This window comes from Mobula birostris, chromosome 2 (genome assembly GCF_030028105.1).
Source record: "Mobula birostris isolate sMobBir1 chromosome 2, sMobBir1.hap1, whole genome shotgun sequence".
Taxonomy (NCBI): Eukaryota; Metazoa; Chordata; class Chondrichthyes; order Myliobatiformes; family Myliobatidae; genus Mobula; species Mobula birostris.
In genome coordinates, this window is record NC_092371.1 from 41,110,708 (window position 1) to 41,129,226 (window position 18,519).

The 18,519-nt window shown below is 41.0% G+C and overlaps 1 long non-coding RNA gene across 1 annotated transcript in view; it reads right to left on the minus strand.

Annotated features, from left to right (window-relative positions):
• Positions 1-18,273, minus strand: part of LOC140208266 (uncharacterized) — an 87,662-nt gene extending 69,389 nt beyond the window's left edge. The window contains exons 1-2 of the long non-coding RNA XR_011888712.1: positions 18,208-18,273; positions 15,930-16,011 (exon numbers count right to left, since the gene is read on the minus strand). This is a non-coding gene — a long non-coding RNA (uncharacterized lncRNA). The remainder of the gene's footprint in view (positions 1-15,929; positions 16,012-18,207) is intronic.
• Positions 18,274-18,519: the final 246 nt, after the last annotated feature.

An 18,519-nucleotide genomic window follows, 5' to 3' on the forward strand; every position in this document is an offset into this window, starting at 1 on the left:
GCGCACACCGGCCACCACTACAGCGGCCCTACGAGGGGCTGTTCAAGGTGATCAGTAACAACGGGTCCACGTACGTTTTGGACATTGGGGGGAAAGAGGAGGTTTTCACGGTGCACCAACTCAAACTGGCCCATGTGGACTTGGCACAGCTAGTCGAGGTTCAGGCACCGTGGCGCAGAGGCAGACCGCCCAAACAGAGACTGATCCAGACTGTGGACGTTGGAGCCTGTATCGCCGGTTCTGGGGGGGGTGGGTGGGTTATGTGGTGACCCACTTTCTACACAAGCGAACCGGCTCACAAAATAGCCCGTGCGCAGGGACAGACTTTTGTAACGCATCTCTGACATCACTTCCGCCCGGAGAGGGCTGGAAGGGAACTGCTTAAAAGCCAGTGCCGTGAAGTTTGAATAAACGAGTCTCGAGTGCGACTTACAGACTGTGCGTCATTATTTCCAGCTCTGTGTGTAGCACATCGCTACAAGTTAAATAAAACAAAAGATGCCTATTATAATTTAACCATCAAAAGGGCACAGGTTGGAGCTCAGCTCTTTCAAAAGTCATATTCACCGATCCTCAGCAGACTCCCACACCTTGATCCATCAAATCATGGTCCCCACTGGGTCAAATCCTGTGACCAATTCTCTCCAGCATCTTCTCTCGCCATCTCCAGCCGAACAAAAAACCCTGGCTCACACAGAACAAAAACCCCACTCCCCTGAATGGATGGCTCACATTCCTAAGTACCCATTATCTCTAACCATAACCCAAACACTGCTTCTACAGAAAGACCATTACGTTGGCAGTGAAACCTTTACCAGGGCATTACATTATATAAAACCAGTACACTCAATGAGTTCAGGAACTGATTTCTAGAGTTTTAGAAAGGGCTATTAGGACAAACCAGGGAACTACAGGCTGGCAAGCCTCACATCAGTGATGGAAATGTTACTGGTGTGAATTCTGAGAGACAGAATTTACCTGCCTTTGGAAAGGCAAGGATTGATTTGGGATAGTCAGCATGGATTTGTGTTTTCTCACAAATCTGATTGAGTTTTTTAGAAGTGGTGACAAAGGAGATTAGCAAGGACAGAAAGGAAGACTTTGAATACATGTACTTTAGCGAGGTCTTTGACAAGGTTCTTCATGGTAGGCTTTGTTAAGAGAGATAGGTAGCATGGTAGCTAGGATGAGTTAGCCAATTGGGTTTAAAATTGGGTTGGTGCTAGGAACCAAAGGGTGGAAATTTGCTTTTTTTTTAGATTAGAGGCCTTTGACTAAGGAAGCACCTTCTTTATTTACTAAATATAATAAGGGATATGGGTGAGCGAGAGGTTAAGGCTGAATTTGGAGTTGGGCTACAGATCAGTCATGATCCCAGAAAATAACAGAACAAAGTTCAAAGTAAGCTTTTTATTAAGGTACATATTTGTCACAAATACTTCCCTGAAATACAGTTCCTTGCAGATAATCACAGTAGAACAAAGTACAAAAGAATCAATGAAAACTACACACAAAGACTGACAACCAATGTGCAAAAGAAGGAAAACTATGAAAATGCAAAAAGAAACAAATATTAATAATAACTAAATGCATAAATAAATAATACTGAGAACATGGTCTGTAGAATCCTACAAAGTGAGCCCATAGGTTGTGTTCAATTGTTAGATCAGTGTATGTGGTGAGTGATTATGCCCACACTGGTTCAGGAAAATGATGGGTGAGCAGTAATAGCCAATAGATCTGCAATCTGCTGAGGGCTAGATCAGTGACATTCAGGACTGGTGACCCAGGAGGGTACAAGATTTCCAGGTACGACCTCTAGATGTGAAGTGGTAATTCCAGACCAATCACAAAGGGATGCTGGACAATTTTGCAGAGCTTGAATGCCATCACCTTTAACAAAGCAAAAGCAAGCAACATAAATGACAACAAAGTTTCATACCCAGATAAGCTCAATGCCTTTTACGCTTGTTTTGATCAACAGAACATGAAGGTACTTTGAAAAAATTAACACAGCCCCCAACAACCCTGTGATCTTAGTCTCTGAAGATAACATGAGATAATCCACTGGGAGGCTGAAGCAACCGAAGGTATTCGTCCCAGCAACTGGCTGAGCGCTGAAGACGTGTGTTAATCAACTGGCTGGAGTTTTTACTGATATCTTCAATCTCTAACTTTGGCAGTCTGAGGTATTCACCTGCTTCAAGCAGATGTCAATCATAGTGGTGCCCGAGAAGAACATGGTAACCCAATGACTACTGCCCAGTAGTACTTACATGTACTGTGAATTAGTGCTTTGAGAGGCTGGTTATGAAGCATGTCAACCCCTGCCTGAGGAGTGACTTGGACCCACTTCAATTTGCCTCCCATCACAATAGGTCAATAACAGATGCAATTCTGTTGGCTCTTCACTCCACTCTGGAACAAATGGACAATGAAGCTGTGTATGTAACACCTCTGTAGTGCTTGTATGATCTCGTGTGACTGGTCGCCACACTCTTTATGAGAAAAATCAAATTACATAGTACTACACGACGTGCTAGTGGGCCATCAGAAGCTTTAGGTATCGGAAGGAGGCGGTGAACAGAAAACACACACTTCTAGAGATAAGCTTGTTAATCATCATCATGGCTTGGCTTCGCGAATGAAGATTTAGGAAAGGGGCTGACCACATCTTCTGCAGGCTCGCAGGTGGCTGACGAGGCCAATACAGGACAGGCAGGTCCGGCCACAGTGACTGCAAGGGAAATTCTGTTCTGGGTTTGGTGCTGCTGTGTCATAGTTCTTCCTCCTTCTCTTTCTGTCCTCAATGCCAGCCCTGCGTTCGTTCTCGAAGGAGGAAACAGACTGGTGAATGGTGTGTCGCCAGGCCTCGCGATCGGAGGCAAGATTGGACCACTGGCGATGGTCAATGTGACAGGCACCAAGGGATTTCTTCAGAGAATCCTTGTACCTCTTCTTCAGTGCCCCTCTGTCACGGTGGCCAGTGGAGAGTTCGCCATACAGCACAAACTTGGGCAGGCGACGATTTTCCATCCTGGAGACGTGCCCTGCCCAGCGCAGCTGCATCTTCAACAGCATGGCCTCGACGCTGGTGACCTCCGCCTGTTCAAGGACTTCGATGTTGGTGACGAAGTCACTCCAGTAGGTGTTGAGGATGGTGCAGAGGCAGCGCTGGTAAAACATAGCAATATATACAAAATATTTACATCAGTAACATCAATTCAAAATTCCAACATTCTGTCTTAGGTTCAAAATCTCAGATATCAAATGGAAACCAAATTCCTTTTTAGTTAGAATCTGTGAAATTCATTAGAATAACCTTTATTACTCTAATTTCTCTAACTAATTAGATCAAATGTTATTCCTTATTTAAAGGTTTACGGAATAACATTTGCCTTTCTATTTATCCCTGGTTAGTTTGGAAACTAATTGAATTCCTATTTTTAAGTATTATGGTTAATCTCCGTTTCAGTTTCAGGTCAGTAAGTCTACAAATTCAAATTCAACCCCCCCCCCAAAAAAAATATATAGAAACATAGAAACATAGAAAAACTACAGCACAATACAGGCCCTTCAGCCCACAATGTTGTGCCGAACATGTACTTACTTTAGAAATTACCTAGGGTTAACTATAACCCTCTATTTTTCTAAGCTCCATGTACCTATCCAAGAGTCCCTTAAAAGACCCTATCATATCCACCTCCACCACCATCGCTGGCAGCCCATTCCATGCACTGAACACTCTCTGCGTAAAAAACTTACCCTAATGTCTCCTCTGTACCTTCAAGCACCTTAAAATTGTGCCTTCTCATGATAGCCATTTTAGCCCTGGGAAAAAGCCTCTGACTATCCACATGATTAATGCCTCTCATCATCTTATACACATCTATCAGGTCACCTCTCACCCTTCGTCGCTCCAAGGGGAAAAGGCCAAGTTCACTCAATCTATTCTCATAAGACATGCTCCCAATCCAAGCAACATCCTTGTAAATCTCCTCTGTACCCTTTCTATAATTTTCACATCCTTCCTGTAGTGAGCTGACCAGAATTGAGCACAGTACTCCAAGTGTGGTCTGACCAGGGTCCTATACAGCTGTAAGATTACCTCTCTGCTCCTAAACTCAATCCCATGGTTGATGAAGGCCAATGCACTGTATGCCTTCTTAACCACAGAGTCAACCTGCGCAGCAACTTTGAGTGTCCAATGGACTTGGATCCCAAGAGCCCTCTGATCCTCCACACTGCCAAGAGTCTTACCGTTAATACTATATTCTGCCATCATATTTGACCTACCAAAATGAACCACCTCACACTTAGAACCATAGAACCATAGAAACTATGGCACAGAAACAGGTCTTTTGGCTCTTCTTGGCTGTGCCGAACCATTTTCTGCCTAGTCCCACTGGGCTTGCACACGGACCATATCCCTCCATACACCTCCCATCCATGTATCTGTCCAATTTATTCTTAAATGTTAAAAAAGAACCTGCATTTACCACCTCATCTGGCAGCTTATTCCATACTCCCACCACTCTCTGTGTGAAGAAGCCCCTCCCAATGTTCCCTTTAAACTTTTCCCCCCTCACCCTTAACCCATGTCTTCTGGTTTTTTTCTCCCCTTGCCTCAGTGGAAAAAGCCTGCTTGCATTCACTCTATCTATACCCATCATAATTTTATATACCTCTATCAAATCTACCCTCATTCTTCTATGCTCTAGGGAATAAAGTCCTAAACTATTCAACCTTTCTCTGTAACTGAGTTTCTCAAGTCCCGGCAACATCCTTGTAAACCTTCTCTGCACTCTTTCAACCTTATTTATATCCTTCCTGTAATTTGGTGACCAAAACTGAACACAATACTCCAGATTCGACCTCACCAATGCCTTATACAACCTCATCATAACATTCCAGCTCTTATACTCAATACTTTGATTAATAAAAGCCAATGTACCAAAAGCTCTCTTTATGACCCTATCTACCTGTGACGCCACTTTTAGGGAATTTTGTATCTGTATTCCCAGATCCCTCTGTTCCACTGCACTCCTCAGTGCCTTACCATTAACCCTATATGTTCTACCTTGGTTTGTCCTACCAACGTGCAATACCTCACACTTGTCTGTATTAAACTCCATCTGCCATTTTTCAGCCCATTTTTCCAGCCGGTCCAAGTCCCTCTGCAGGCTCTGAAAACCTTCCTCACTGTCTACTACACCTCCAATCTTTGTATCATCAGCAAATTTGCTGATCCAATTTACCACATTATCATCCAGATCATTGATATAGATGACAAATAACAATGGACCCAGCACTGATTCCTGTGGCACACCACTAGTCACAGGCCTCCACTCGGAGAAGCAATTCTCTACTACCACTCTTTGGCTTCTTCCATTGAGCCAATGTCTAATCCAATTTACCACCTCTCCATGTATACCTAGCGACTGAATTTTCCTAACTAACCTCCCATGCGGGACCTTGTCAAAGGCTTCTTATCTGGGTTGAACGGCATCTGCCACTTCTCAGCCCAGTTTTGCATCCTATCGATGTCCAGCTGTAACCTCTGACAGCCCACCACACTATCCACAACACCCCCAACATTTGCGTCATCAGCAAATTTACTAATCCATCCCTCCACTTCCTCATCCAGATCATTTATAAAAATCACGAAGAGAAGGGTTCTTATAAATATACAGTTTAACTCCTTTCACAACATTTCTCCACATCACAACTTTTAAACAATGTACATCTCATTCAATAGCTTATCAAAGTCTTTGCTAAAATAATCAGTTCTTCCAGAAAATCAAATTCATATCCTCCGAATGAGAAATAAACTTATACATCCAACCATATGTCATTAAACATTTCATCCCCCTGCTGGTTCTTTGATCTTGTGTGGCTCGCCATCTTGTTTCTTGGTTCATTGGATGAAATAGTGGGTAATCCACGGAAAGACAATTCTCAAAACTTATACAAAAAAATCTGACCAAATCCTTTGTTATGATACAGACCTAATTCCCAGTTACATGGCGGATACCTTGGACACTACTCTCTGCCGATATCATCTTGTTATAGCTAATGCTTGTTATAGCTATAGCTTCAATAAATCTTTTATCGATATTGTCTTTCCTCCAGGGGTTTCACCCTGAGGATTTCCAATAAGTAGGGTAGAGACAATAAATAGATATATACATAGATATATAGATACCTAATTGATCCCAAAGGAAATTACAGTGTCACAGTAGCATTACAAGTGCACAGATATACAAATATTAGAAGAGAAGCAAGAAAGAATGAAAAAAATAAGTTACCACAAACAGTCCACCAGGAGGGGGTCATCACTTCCCTGGTTATAGGTTGACTCATTATAGAGCCTAATGGCTGAGGGTAAGAATGACCTCACATAGCACACCTTGGAGCAGCGCAGTTGTCTTAGTCTGTTACTAAAAGTGCTTCTCTGTTCAGCCAAAGTGGCATGCAGAGGGTAAGGAACGTTGTACAGAATTGCTAGGGTTTTTCGTAGGGTCCTTTGTTCTACCACAGCCTCCAGTGTGACCAGTTTGATACCTATAACAGAGCTAGCCGCTGTTTATTGAGTTTATTGAGCCTGTTGGCATCACCCGTGTTGATGCCATTACCCTAGGACACCAATATATAAAGGATTGTACTAGCGACAACAGACTGGTAGAACATGTGAAGGAGAGGCCTGCAGACTCTAAAGGACCTCGGTCTCCTCAGGCAGTAGAGGCAATCTGGCCCTTCTTGTATACAGCCTCTGTGCTGGTGCCCCACATAGGTCAGTCATCCAGGTGCACCCCTAGGTACTTCCTACTAACTCCACTTTCAATAGTTTATATCCTTAGCTAGTTTCTAATAGCTTGTTGAATTTACGTTGCTTATCCACACCTGCCTCAGCCACACCTCATCCTTGCAAAGCTTTTTTTTCCGAATTCTCATTTTTTAAATTCGGTAAACCTTGTTTTCATCTCTCCACATGTGGAGCTTTCTAACATCACACCTTTGGGTTTAATTAACCTGGGTTACACCCTCCTCCTTTGAATTTATGCAAGTCCCTTTGCATATGGCTATATTGCACTGTAATGAGTTCACAATATGTGAAATCTGGAAGAGACTCTACAATGGCTGAACTCAGAGCTTGGAAAAGGAACTGAGCTACTGTCACTACAGGATTTCCTAGCTCAGGATATGTTAGAGTACTAGGTTTTTCTCTGTGTCTAGAAGACCTTCTGAGTTTAGGCTCTTCTTTGTGAGAATTCTCATTTGTAATGTTTTTTCTAATCAATACTTCATTGCATGTCCCTTTTTCTTGTCTAATCTTCTGGACTTGACAAAGGTTCCAGGCTTCTTCCATCAGGTAGGGTACACTAATTATGCATTTCTTCATTTGTTGTTTCTTCCACGGGGTTTTCTTCAGGACTGACAGGCAAGTTACAGAAATTTCTACAGTGGATTCCCTTGCATCAGAACTTTTATTTCTCTGGGATTCCAGCTCACTACTACATAGACAATTTCTTCCCATTCATCAGCAAGTTTGTTTTTACCTCAGAGGTGCACATTCCTTACTAGCACTCGGTCTCCTTCTTTCAGCTCTGAAGCTGTCAGACATTTGTCGTATCTGGTCTTGTTTCAGTCTGCCATTTTCTGTGAGTTCCCCGTTGCTGTCTTGAAGCTTTCCTCTGGATGAGATTTTAAATTTTGTACATACTGAGAGTGTGATGTACCACGTTTGTCTTTCAAGGATAGTCTGAAAGCTAAGTCAACTGAAAGTCTGGGTTGCAATCCAAACATAATTTCATATGGACTAAAGCCAGTCCTCTCATTCCTAATACAATTATAAGGATGGACGAGGGAGTTAAACAAGTTCTCGACAGTGACTTTTATCTTTTATTTTCAGGGCTCCCAACATACTTAAGAGGGTGCTGTTACACCTCTTGACAGAATTTCCTCCGGGATGATATGGCGTAGTTCTGACTTTTTGAATTCCAGCTACCTCACGCAGTTTTATGATCAATTAGGATTCAAAGTCAGGCCCTCTATCACTGTGTAGGTGCTCAGGATAACCATAATTCGAGATGTAATGTTCCCATAGGCACTTCACAACTGTCTTGGCTTTTTGGTTTGGTGTAGGAATAGCCAAAGCATATTTAGTGAAATGATCAGTTATTACTAGCACATCCTTTGTACACTTTGACCAGGTTCTAATGTAAGAAAGTTCATGCAGACCAGCTGCCAGGGTCGAGTAGTCACAATATTCACTAACGGAGCAGCTTTCTCAGTCTTTCTTCTTACACATTGACTGCATGTTTTAATATTGTGTTCCACATCAGGAGTCACCTTGAGCCTAAATCCAGGGTACAATTAATACTCATGTGACCAAAGTCATCATGAAGTCTAAGTATGTCAGATTGAAACTTTTCAGGTAAAACAAGCTGGTAAATTGTTTCATCTCCAGTTAATCTTTTCCTGTAGAGAATTCCATCTTTTAGCTCTAGACAGTTCCATTCTCTGAGAAGGCAGGGTAGTCGGTGGATTGCATTTCTCGCTGTAGGGGATGGTTTTTCTTCAGTTTTCATTTGCTTGACAATTTTCCTAATACAAGGATCAGCTAATTGGGAGTCAGAGAGATGAGAAATGACTGGCAATCCCCCACACTGATCTTCTTGTGCATAACTGTCCAGTATAGCACTTGAAGGCATCATTAAGGATCCAACAAATGCAGTGGTGACATCTACTAAAGGTTCTGTTTGTTGAGTGAGATGACTCTCACATACAGCTTGCACAACATCTGTGTTAATTTCACCCACATCATCCGAGTTCACCAAATGTCTTTCAGTAAACTTCAAGATGCATACCCACCCTTTCTGGGACGAGAGGTCATCTGATAGTCCTCTTTCTGTGGTTATCGGGACAACTCATCAGCATCATTGTTCAGCTTCCTGGACCTATATTGCAGCTTAAAGTTATAGGTTGACAGGACAGCTAGCCATCTGTAACTGGTTGCATCCAGTCTAGCAGTGGAAAACATGTAAGTCAGAGGGTTACTCTGTAAATGAACTTTCATAAAGATAATCATGAAATTTTTCATTGACTGCCCACTTTAGGGCTAGGAACTCTAATTTATGGGCAAGATATCTTGAATCACTATGGGAGAGTCACCTATGATGACCCTAAGGTGCCTGTCTTGTTCTTGATGGAGGGTGGTCCCGAAACCAGTAGTGCTGGCGTGTATGTGTAAAATGTATGGCAGCTGAGGGTTAGCAAACGCCAGCACTGGAGCAGATGTAAGTTCCTTTATGATTAGGTCAAACGATTCTTGAAATGAGGTAGTCCACCCATCTCTAAATGGGTCTTTCGGATTATGATCCTGGCTATCATTCTTCACCTTGGAATTCTTTCTGGTGGGTGGTTACCCCAAAGTCAAATCATTGAGCAGCTTAACTTTTCAAGGAAAATCTTAATATTGGCGGTAATGTCTGATAGATTGAAGGAAGGACTTCAATTCTTTCAAATCTCCGGAAATTGGCCATGTTTTGACCTTGACTGCCTTGTCAGAATCAGTTTGAGCTTCTTGATGAGACACCATATGTCTGAGATATTTGACTGGGGTCTGTACAAAAACACACTTTGCTGGAGCTAGCTTAAGTCCATACTGTCTGAATCGATTTAGGACTCTCATGAGTCTTTCCTCATGCTCATCCAGGTCTTTAGAGAACACAATGATGTCATTGATGAATACAAGGATATCCCTCAGGTTCATATCAGCCATGCGTATCTCCATGGGTCACTGAGATGTGCTTGGCGCGTTTGTAATTCCCTGTGACATGCTATTGAATTCATAGAATTCTAGAGGACACACAAAAGCTGCTTTAGGCTTGTCAGCTTCTTCAACTTCTAACTGGTAATAACCAAACTTTATGTGAAGGACTGAAAGCCATTTGGACTGGGTCAAAGGCATACAAATGTCTTTAAGCTTCAGGAATGCATAGGCATCTTTAATTGCCTGCTAGTTTGATTTGCGATAATCTATACACAAATGGACATCCCCATTCTTTTTCCTCACCATAACAATTCGAGAAGGAAAAGAAGATTCAGACTCTCTGATCACCCCTGTGTTTAGCAGTTCCTGGAGATGCTTCTGAACAGCTTCTCTATCATCCGGGTGTATAGATCGAGGTCAGTGGTTGAACGATGTTTCATCAATAAGGCTGATTCGATATTTCACTTTGTTGGTACATCCGAAATCTAAGTTGTGAAGGAAGAAAACATCAGGAGTGTTTTGTAATTTCTGGGTAAATCTTGTCTTCCACTCAGTGGGAATAGGAGAATCACTAATGTTAAACTCTAGGCTTGATATTTGAGTGGATTCTGACTCACTGGAAGTTTTAATTGGGGGGTCTTTCAGAAGTATAGCTTGTACTGAATTTAGTTCAGCTATAATGGACTTGGGAGGAACCATGACATCATGTGCTGTTATATTGGAGACCACTTCAGGTAAGTGATAATGTTGCTTGTTTTCCAAAGTAACCAGGCAAGTTGTTACTATGAGTCCTCCAGGCAAGGGAGAATAAGGATGCTGCACGATAGCCCATTTGTTAGGATGTGGCATTCTGACTGTGACTGATCCACAGAAGATTAGAGACTGTCCAGCTGGAATTTTTCTAGTGTCCTTGTCGGGTACTCTCAGCCCAAAATTTCCCTCTGTGGTCTGTCTTTGTCATATTTATAAAACTTCCACGACTTGCTTGTAGCCAAACTTGGGAGAGAATTTCTGGCTACTTTGCAGTTTGGAGTAGTCTTTCTACAGTTCATCAAGGGTGTTCATGGCAATTAACACCACAGACAGTGATTGTAAAGAGACATCTGGAACAATCAATGCTAGAGTGGATACTTCCACATCCACTTCCATAAAGTTTTCTGGGAATGTAACGTTGATTTCTACATATCCCAAGTACTGGCTAAATTGTCTGTTTGCACCCTTAATTTCCAACAAGTTGGTGAGAGAATGAAGTGGTAGGTCTAGCAAGTTATGATCATAGTAGGATTTAGAGATGGTTGTGACCTGAGAGCCTGTACCTGATAAACAATTGCATTTTCTACCGGCTAGGCTTACTTGAGCAGTGCATGTTGTGTCAACTAATCCCTTACGTATCTTAACAGTCTGTCTTCTGGACTTTGTTTCACCAAACAAGATCTTGGAGCTTTTGGCACGTACTTTACCAACATCAGTCCCAATTATTCCTGCAATACGAATGACATCTAGTTTAAAATGAGTCTTAGGAGCATCATAACGTGATCCCTACTCACTCAGTCTCTTTTCCAGCTGTCTTCTCTTCTCTGCTACTAATGCAGGATTGGGTTTATAGCAGCAAGAGTTGGCTACATGCCCATCTTTGCCACATTTAAAACAGTACCAAGGTTTTGGTTTGACACTTGGCTGTTTGTCAGTGGCTGTGAACTCCTGTTTATCTTTTGTGTCAGCCTTTCCTTTTGGTGGCTTATCACTTGCTATCTTAGAGTTCACTTTTACCTTCTGCTGTTCTGCAGCTTGTAGAGTAGATAGTTGACCTTGATGCTTAGCGATTTGTTCAGTCACTTGAGAAGTAACTGAAATTAGTTGTGCTACATCATCTTCTTTACAGGCACTTGCGGTCTGAGACTGTATAATGGCACGTTGTTTGACTGTTCCTAAATGCTGTTTCATGCATGCGGTTCTGGAAGCATGCTTGCTTTCCTCAGTGCACAGAAATGTCAATAGTTCGGTAAACAATGGTGGGTTTTGTTCCTTCTGTTCCAGTTGCACCTCTAAGCAGTCCCAAATCCCCTACAACACTACTTTAAGAGATGCTTGTTATCCTCAGTTTCGACAATTCCACCTCGCTTTACAGTCTGCGTCAACACCACCTGTAGCCACTGTAGGTAGGCAGACGGTTTTTCACCTGTACTGTGTTTGTGAATTTGGTGAATAATTAATCTCTATCTTCCAAAGTGGCAAAAGCTGAATCTAGGAGTTGTATGTAAATAGCAGGTGAAGCTCCAGTACTTATTAACTTGATGATGTAAGAAGCTGATGGAAGAATACTTTCACATATGTCTGTGTTCTATGAAGATCAGATACACTTGGGTATTCCAAGAGCAGTTCAACACTTGCACGCCAAATCTCATCATCTGCCTCATTTGATGGATGAGGGATTCTACTAGAAAAAGTTTGGAGCCTTAATGGTGGATTGTCATGAGCCATCAGACCATTACTGTGCACAATGTGCTCCACTATGACTCTAAATATCTGGAGGGCTTAGATTACTGGGAGAGAGAGGTGGCTTCTCTGAAACTCCATTAGTTTGCATTACAGGGACTGAGTTATTCTGTATTGCAGGTAAAGCTGTTTCTGGCTGGATAGTATCAGAGGAGTCTGCTCTGAAATGAAGAGATGTTGTCTTGTTATGTACATCTTCAGCAGTTTTTACAGTGACTCGTTCCCTATTCTCAGCTGTAAGGGTTTCACTGATCTATGTTAAATCTCCCTCAGGATTTCATCATAATCTTTTCCATTGCGCTTTGCTAAAGTTTTCAACTCCCCAAGGTAAGCTTGAGTGGTGTCTTTTCCAACTTTCTGAGTGTAAGTACTGGCTAAAGTAACTTCTTGGTAGGAAACTTCTTGGTGACTGCTTGCCTGTTGAGTGTATGGTGACAGTGCTGGAGATCTTGCACAGCAAAGCCAGAATTGTACTCTGCTTAGAGGGATTTAGGAGATTCTGCATTGTGATCAGTTAGAGGAATAACTCCAGCAACTGAACCATATCATTTTAAAGAGTCTAGTGCTTCCTCATCTTTTTCTTTTCCTGTTATGCCACTGACTAAAATAACATTTGGGATTTTGACACCCTTTTCCTCTGACTTCCATTTTCTTTCACTGTAGGCTTTAATTGAACAAAAGCGAGTTTGAATAATAAGATTTTTTAAGGCTTTGTATACTAGTCAGTGTGTTAGTGTTTATTTAATAATCTGCCTCCTGGCTGGCTCTCCAAGTTTTATGTAACACTTGTGTAGTGTTTGTTTGATCTCATGTGACTGATTGCCACATTCTTTATGAGAAAAATCAAATTACATAATACTATACTAGGTCCTAGAGGGCCATCAGAAGCTCTAGGTATCGGAAGGAGGCAATGAATAAAAAACACATGCTTATGGAGGTAAGTTGGTATATAAAATAGTAATATATACAAAATATTTACATGAGTATGAACAATTCAACTTTCCAACATTCTATCTTAGGTGCTAAATGTCAGATATCAAATGAAAACCAAATTCCTTTTTAGCTAGAATCTATGAGATTCATTAGAATAAACTTTATTACTCAATTTACTCTAATTAGATCTAATTTTATTCTCTATTTAGAGGTTTACAGACTAATATTTGCCTTTCTATTTATCCCAAGTTAGTAAGGAAACTAATTGAAATCCTCAGTTTCTGTTTCAGGTTAGTCTGTCTACAAATTCAAATTCAATGACCCCCACCCCCCGACTCCAAAATATATATCTACCTGAACTCCTTTATCGACAATTTTCCAACTTCACAATTTTTAAACAAAGTAAATCTCATTCAAATTCAGATCCTTCAAATGAAAAATAAATTTATATATCCAACTGTATTAAATCCTTTATGTCATTAAGCATTTTGTTCCCACACTGATTCTTTGATCCTGGGTGGCTCGCCATCTTGATTCTTTTATCGTTGGATAAAATAGTTGATCATCCACAGAAACTGATTCACAAAACTTATGCGAAAGAAAACCTGACCAAATCCCTTGGTATGATTGAACAGAGCTATTTTCCAGTTACATGGTAAAGATCTTTGACACCAGTCTCTGCCAATATCGTCTCGCTATAGCTGATGCTTGTTATAGCTATAGCTTCAATAAATCTTTTATCGATATCATCTCTCCTCCAGGGGTTTCACCTGCCTCAGCCAAGCCTTGTTCTGCATAGCTTTTTTTTCAACTTCTCTTTTTCACTAATTCAGTAAACCTTGTTTTTATCTCTCCACAGATGGAGTCTTCTAACATTACATCTTTGGGATTAGTTCACCTAGGTAAGATACACATCAGGATGCTCGTCATTGACTACAGCTGAATGATTAACATAGTCATCCCCTCAAAACTAATCACTAAGCTCCAAGGCATGGGCATTGATACCTCCTTGTGCAACTGAATCCTCGATTTTCTCACTTGCAGACCCCCGTCAGTATAGAATGGCAACATTATCTCCTCCACAATCCCCATCACCACTATTGTTGGCCAATCAAGGTTGGTGATGAATCAGCATGTAGGAGGGAGATTGAAAATCTGGTTGAATGATGCTACAACAACAACCTCTCAGTCAATGCCAGCAAAACTAAAGAGTTGGTTATCAACTACAGGGGGAAGAAGCCAAAGGTCCATGAGCTAGTCTTCTTTAGGGATTGGAGCTGGCGAGGGTTGGTAACTTTAAATTCCTTGAGGTTAGTGACTTTAAATTCCTTGGGGTTGGTGACTTTAAATTCCTTGGGGTTATCATATCAAAGGCTCTGTCCTGTGGTCAATAAGTAAGTGCCATGATAAAGAAGGCCTGATAGTGCCTTTACTTTCTAGAGGTTTGCACAGATGTGGCATGCAATCTAAATTATTGACAAACTTCTGTGTACGCACAGTGGAATGTATTATGACTGGTTGCATCACAGTCTGCATGGTACGGAAATAACAATGCCCGTAAACAGAAAAGCCTACATAAAATGTTGAGCATAAAAAGGATCCCCACCAACCTCTCTATGTTCTCCTTTCACTGGTGCCATTGGGAAGGGGGTACAGGAGCCTTAGGCCCTACACCAAAAGGTTCAGGAACAGTTATTACCCTTCAACCATCAGGCCCCTGAATCAACATTGATTACTTCATTCACCACAACTCTGAAGTGATTCCACAACCTATGGAGTGTCCTCAAGAACTTTACAGGTCCTCAGTATTCTTCATTTTTAAAAAATATTTGCACAGATTGTCCTCCTTTGCACATTGATTATCAGTCTTTGTGTGTAGTTTTTTTATTGATTCTAACGTATTTCTCTGATCGGTTGTGAATGCCTGCAACAAAATAAATCTCGAGGTGATATATGGTGACGTACACGTACTTTGTTAATAAATTTACTTTGAATTTTGAACTTTGCGAAGGATTGAAATAATTAATAAAACATCTACTATAAAAATTGTTATATAAAACATATTTAAGTGTTTGAAAATTATTTTTTAAGTATTAAAATTAAGTAAAACAAAAGGAGAGAATACTTGCCTGTAATTATATTTTCAATTCAGGCTGACATACACATATGAATGGATCCACATTACACAGGTCAGCCTGGCCGTTGTAGAGCTGAGAGTCACATGTAGCATGTGCCCCATCCTTGCAACTTAGCAGATTTCTGTTCTGACCTCATATTCATTGCTGAGTCCAATGGTGGTACAGTGGATCAGCAGGATAGTTGCATCAGCAGTGGACTACAAGCCATTCCTGACTCCTGAGCCTTAACACACAATTACAGAACTCAGAAGTAAGCTGATGCAACACTGAAGCAAGCCCATGGTTCTCTTCAAAACTGCCAGCCGGCAAGCAAAACACTCCAGCTCATCGGTACTTTAATTAATTACTTTGGGATCTCTTTTACTGAAATGGTCATCCTGTTTATACTAATAGTCATACTAATGTGGAGTTTACGTTCCATAAAAAAAACAGACTGGGGTTTGGAGTTGGGGGTTGGTTGGGCTGTGGGTTGGGGGGGGCGGTAGGGAAGATGTGTAGGTTAATGTATCATTGATCTTCCTCTCCGTAAATGAATTTGCAAAAACAACTGATTTAATGATGCCATTTTCAAAAATCTTTCCACCTACCTGAGATGGCCTTTAGCCTGCAAAGTAGAGAGTGACTTCAGATAGAGCAGAGCAGATTGCTTTGGATGGATTCAACAAAGTTCTGTGGGTGGAAAAGAGAAGGAACTCAGGATAGCAGAGACCTTAACACTTCTTGATGATCCAGAGTCCAATCTTCCTGGTCTACAAACAAATTACTTTGAAACCACTGAGGCTTCAGCAGCACCAGGTTTCACGGTCTGAGTGACTATGGCAGCCAAATTGACAAATATCCTGACTTGTGTAAATAAAGGAAGTAACTACTTGAGTTAAATTGGTACTTCAATCACCAGGGATTTAAAGTGATTCAGAGTTTTCAAGACTAAAAATATATAAAAAGAAATCAAATTGCATGAAACAATCATTTTTTTCATTTTTATATCTTTTTTATTGATTATTATTGAGATCAACAAAAAATACATTAAAGTAATCAAGTCAACATGTCAATATGTACAATGAGGAATTAAATTACCAAATAACTGGTTAACAAAGCTAATCAATATACCAATAGTAAAAAGAAAAATAAAGTGTTAAGAATATTTTTTTTGGAAAAAGGAAAGAAGGGAAAAAAGAACCCCTACTAACTAAAACAAAAAAAACCCTGCTAACAAAAAAAAACGAAAAGAGAGAAAAAAAGCCATTGGGAGCACGACCACGGAGCTATACACCATACAAGCTTCCATAAAAGAAAAACATCAATCCGCCAACTCAAATCCATTTAAGCAAAAATCAGAAGGAAACCAATTAACTCAATTAACTCAAATCAGATGATAGTAGCGGGCAAAAGAACCCCACCTTTTCTCAAAGTCAAATCGAGGATCAAAAGTTCGACTTCTGGTTTTCTCCAAACTAAGACATAACATCACCTGAGAGAACCATTGTATCAAAGTGGGAGCAGAGGCATCTTTCCATTTCAATAAAATAGCCCTTCTGGCCAATAATGTAACAAATGCAATTACATGTTGGTCTGATATAGAAATACCATGAATATATTGAGGGATTATACCGAACAAATCTATCAATTTATTAGGTTGTAAATTAATTTTTAAAGCTTTAGAAATTGTAGAGAAAATAGATTTCCAAAACTGTGAAACAATCGAGAAAATCTGCAGATGCTGGAAATCAAAGCAATACACGCAAAATGCTGGAGGAACTCAGCAGGCCAGGCAGCATCAATAGAAAATTGTAAACAGTCGAAGGTTTGGGCTGAGGCCCTTCATCAGGACTCCTGTTTTTTGAATGGGAATGGGATGTAGAATTGAAATGGGTGGCCACTGAGAGATCCCGCTTTATCTGTCAGACAGAGCATAGGTGCTTGGCGAAGCGGTCTCCCAATCTACTTTGGGTCTCACCAATATACAGGATGCCACATATATAGATGACCTCAACAGACTCACAGGTGAAGTGTCGCCTCACCTGGAAGGAAACTAGCAATATAGTCTATATTACCAGAGGTCAGAAAGGAAAGTGGGCACCATGGCCTGGACATTTGGGCTTTGCCTTTTCTAGACATGTAGACAATACAAAGACCACCTCCTTCACCTCAGCACTGAAGGCTGAGGTTCTCAGACATGTATCCATAAAGCAGGTAAGCAGCAGAAACTATGAGACAGTTTGTTTGTCAGACATTGTTGAGGATCAGTTTATGTTAATACCAACAGCAATCCTTTTAGGACTGGGAGTTGTGGATGACTGAGTCAGGATGCAATTGTGTCAATGAATAACCAAGGTGGTGAACAACCATTACTTGCCAGGTCTGCTCTCGAGGGAAGGGAATAGCATAGCAAAACACTTTTGGGATGAGATTCATCATGGCACAATAATCCCTTTATTTGCATAAACAGTAGGATTAATGCTTTATTCAGGCATTGGCCATGCCTAACATTTTTTTTCTCTGCCAACACACAGCACTTCCAACACTTAATTAGCAGATACTTCCTGTGTGCCATGCTGGAAGCTTCACAGGTTGTACATGGCCAATATTTTCAGGTACTTGAAGGAGCTTGTACTAAACGCATGTTTAAAATTCTGAATCAGAATCAGGTTTATTATCACTGGCAAACAGTGTATTGTGAAATATGTAGTTTTTTGGCAGCAGTACATTGCAATATAATAAAATTACTATAATTTAAAATAAAAATATACAAAAATACAGTGCAAAAGCAGAGCAAAATAATGAGGACTTGTTCATGGGTGCACAGACTATTTGGAAATCTGATGGAGGAGGGGAAGAAAACATACTTAAACACTGAGTGTGCACCTTCAGGTTCCTGAACCTCCTCACTGATGGTAGTAATGAGAAGGGGGCAGGTTCTGGATGGTGGGGGTCCTGCATGTTGGATGCTGCAGTCTTGAGGTATCACCTTTTGAAGGACTCCTCAATGGTGAGGAGACTGGTGCCCATGATGAAGTTGGCTGAGTTTACGACCCTCTGCAGCTTGTTCCGCTCCTGTGCAGTGGCCCTGCCATACCAGACAGCAATACAATCAGTTAGAAAGGTCTCCACAGTGCCTTTGTCGAAATTTGTTAGTTTTTCGTGACATACCAAATCTCCTCAACCTCTAAATGAAAT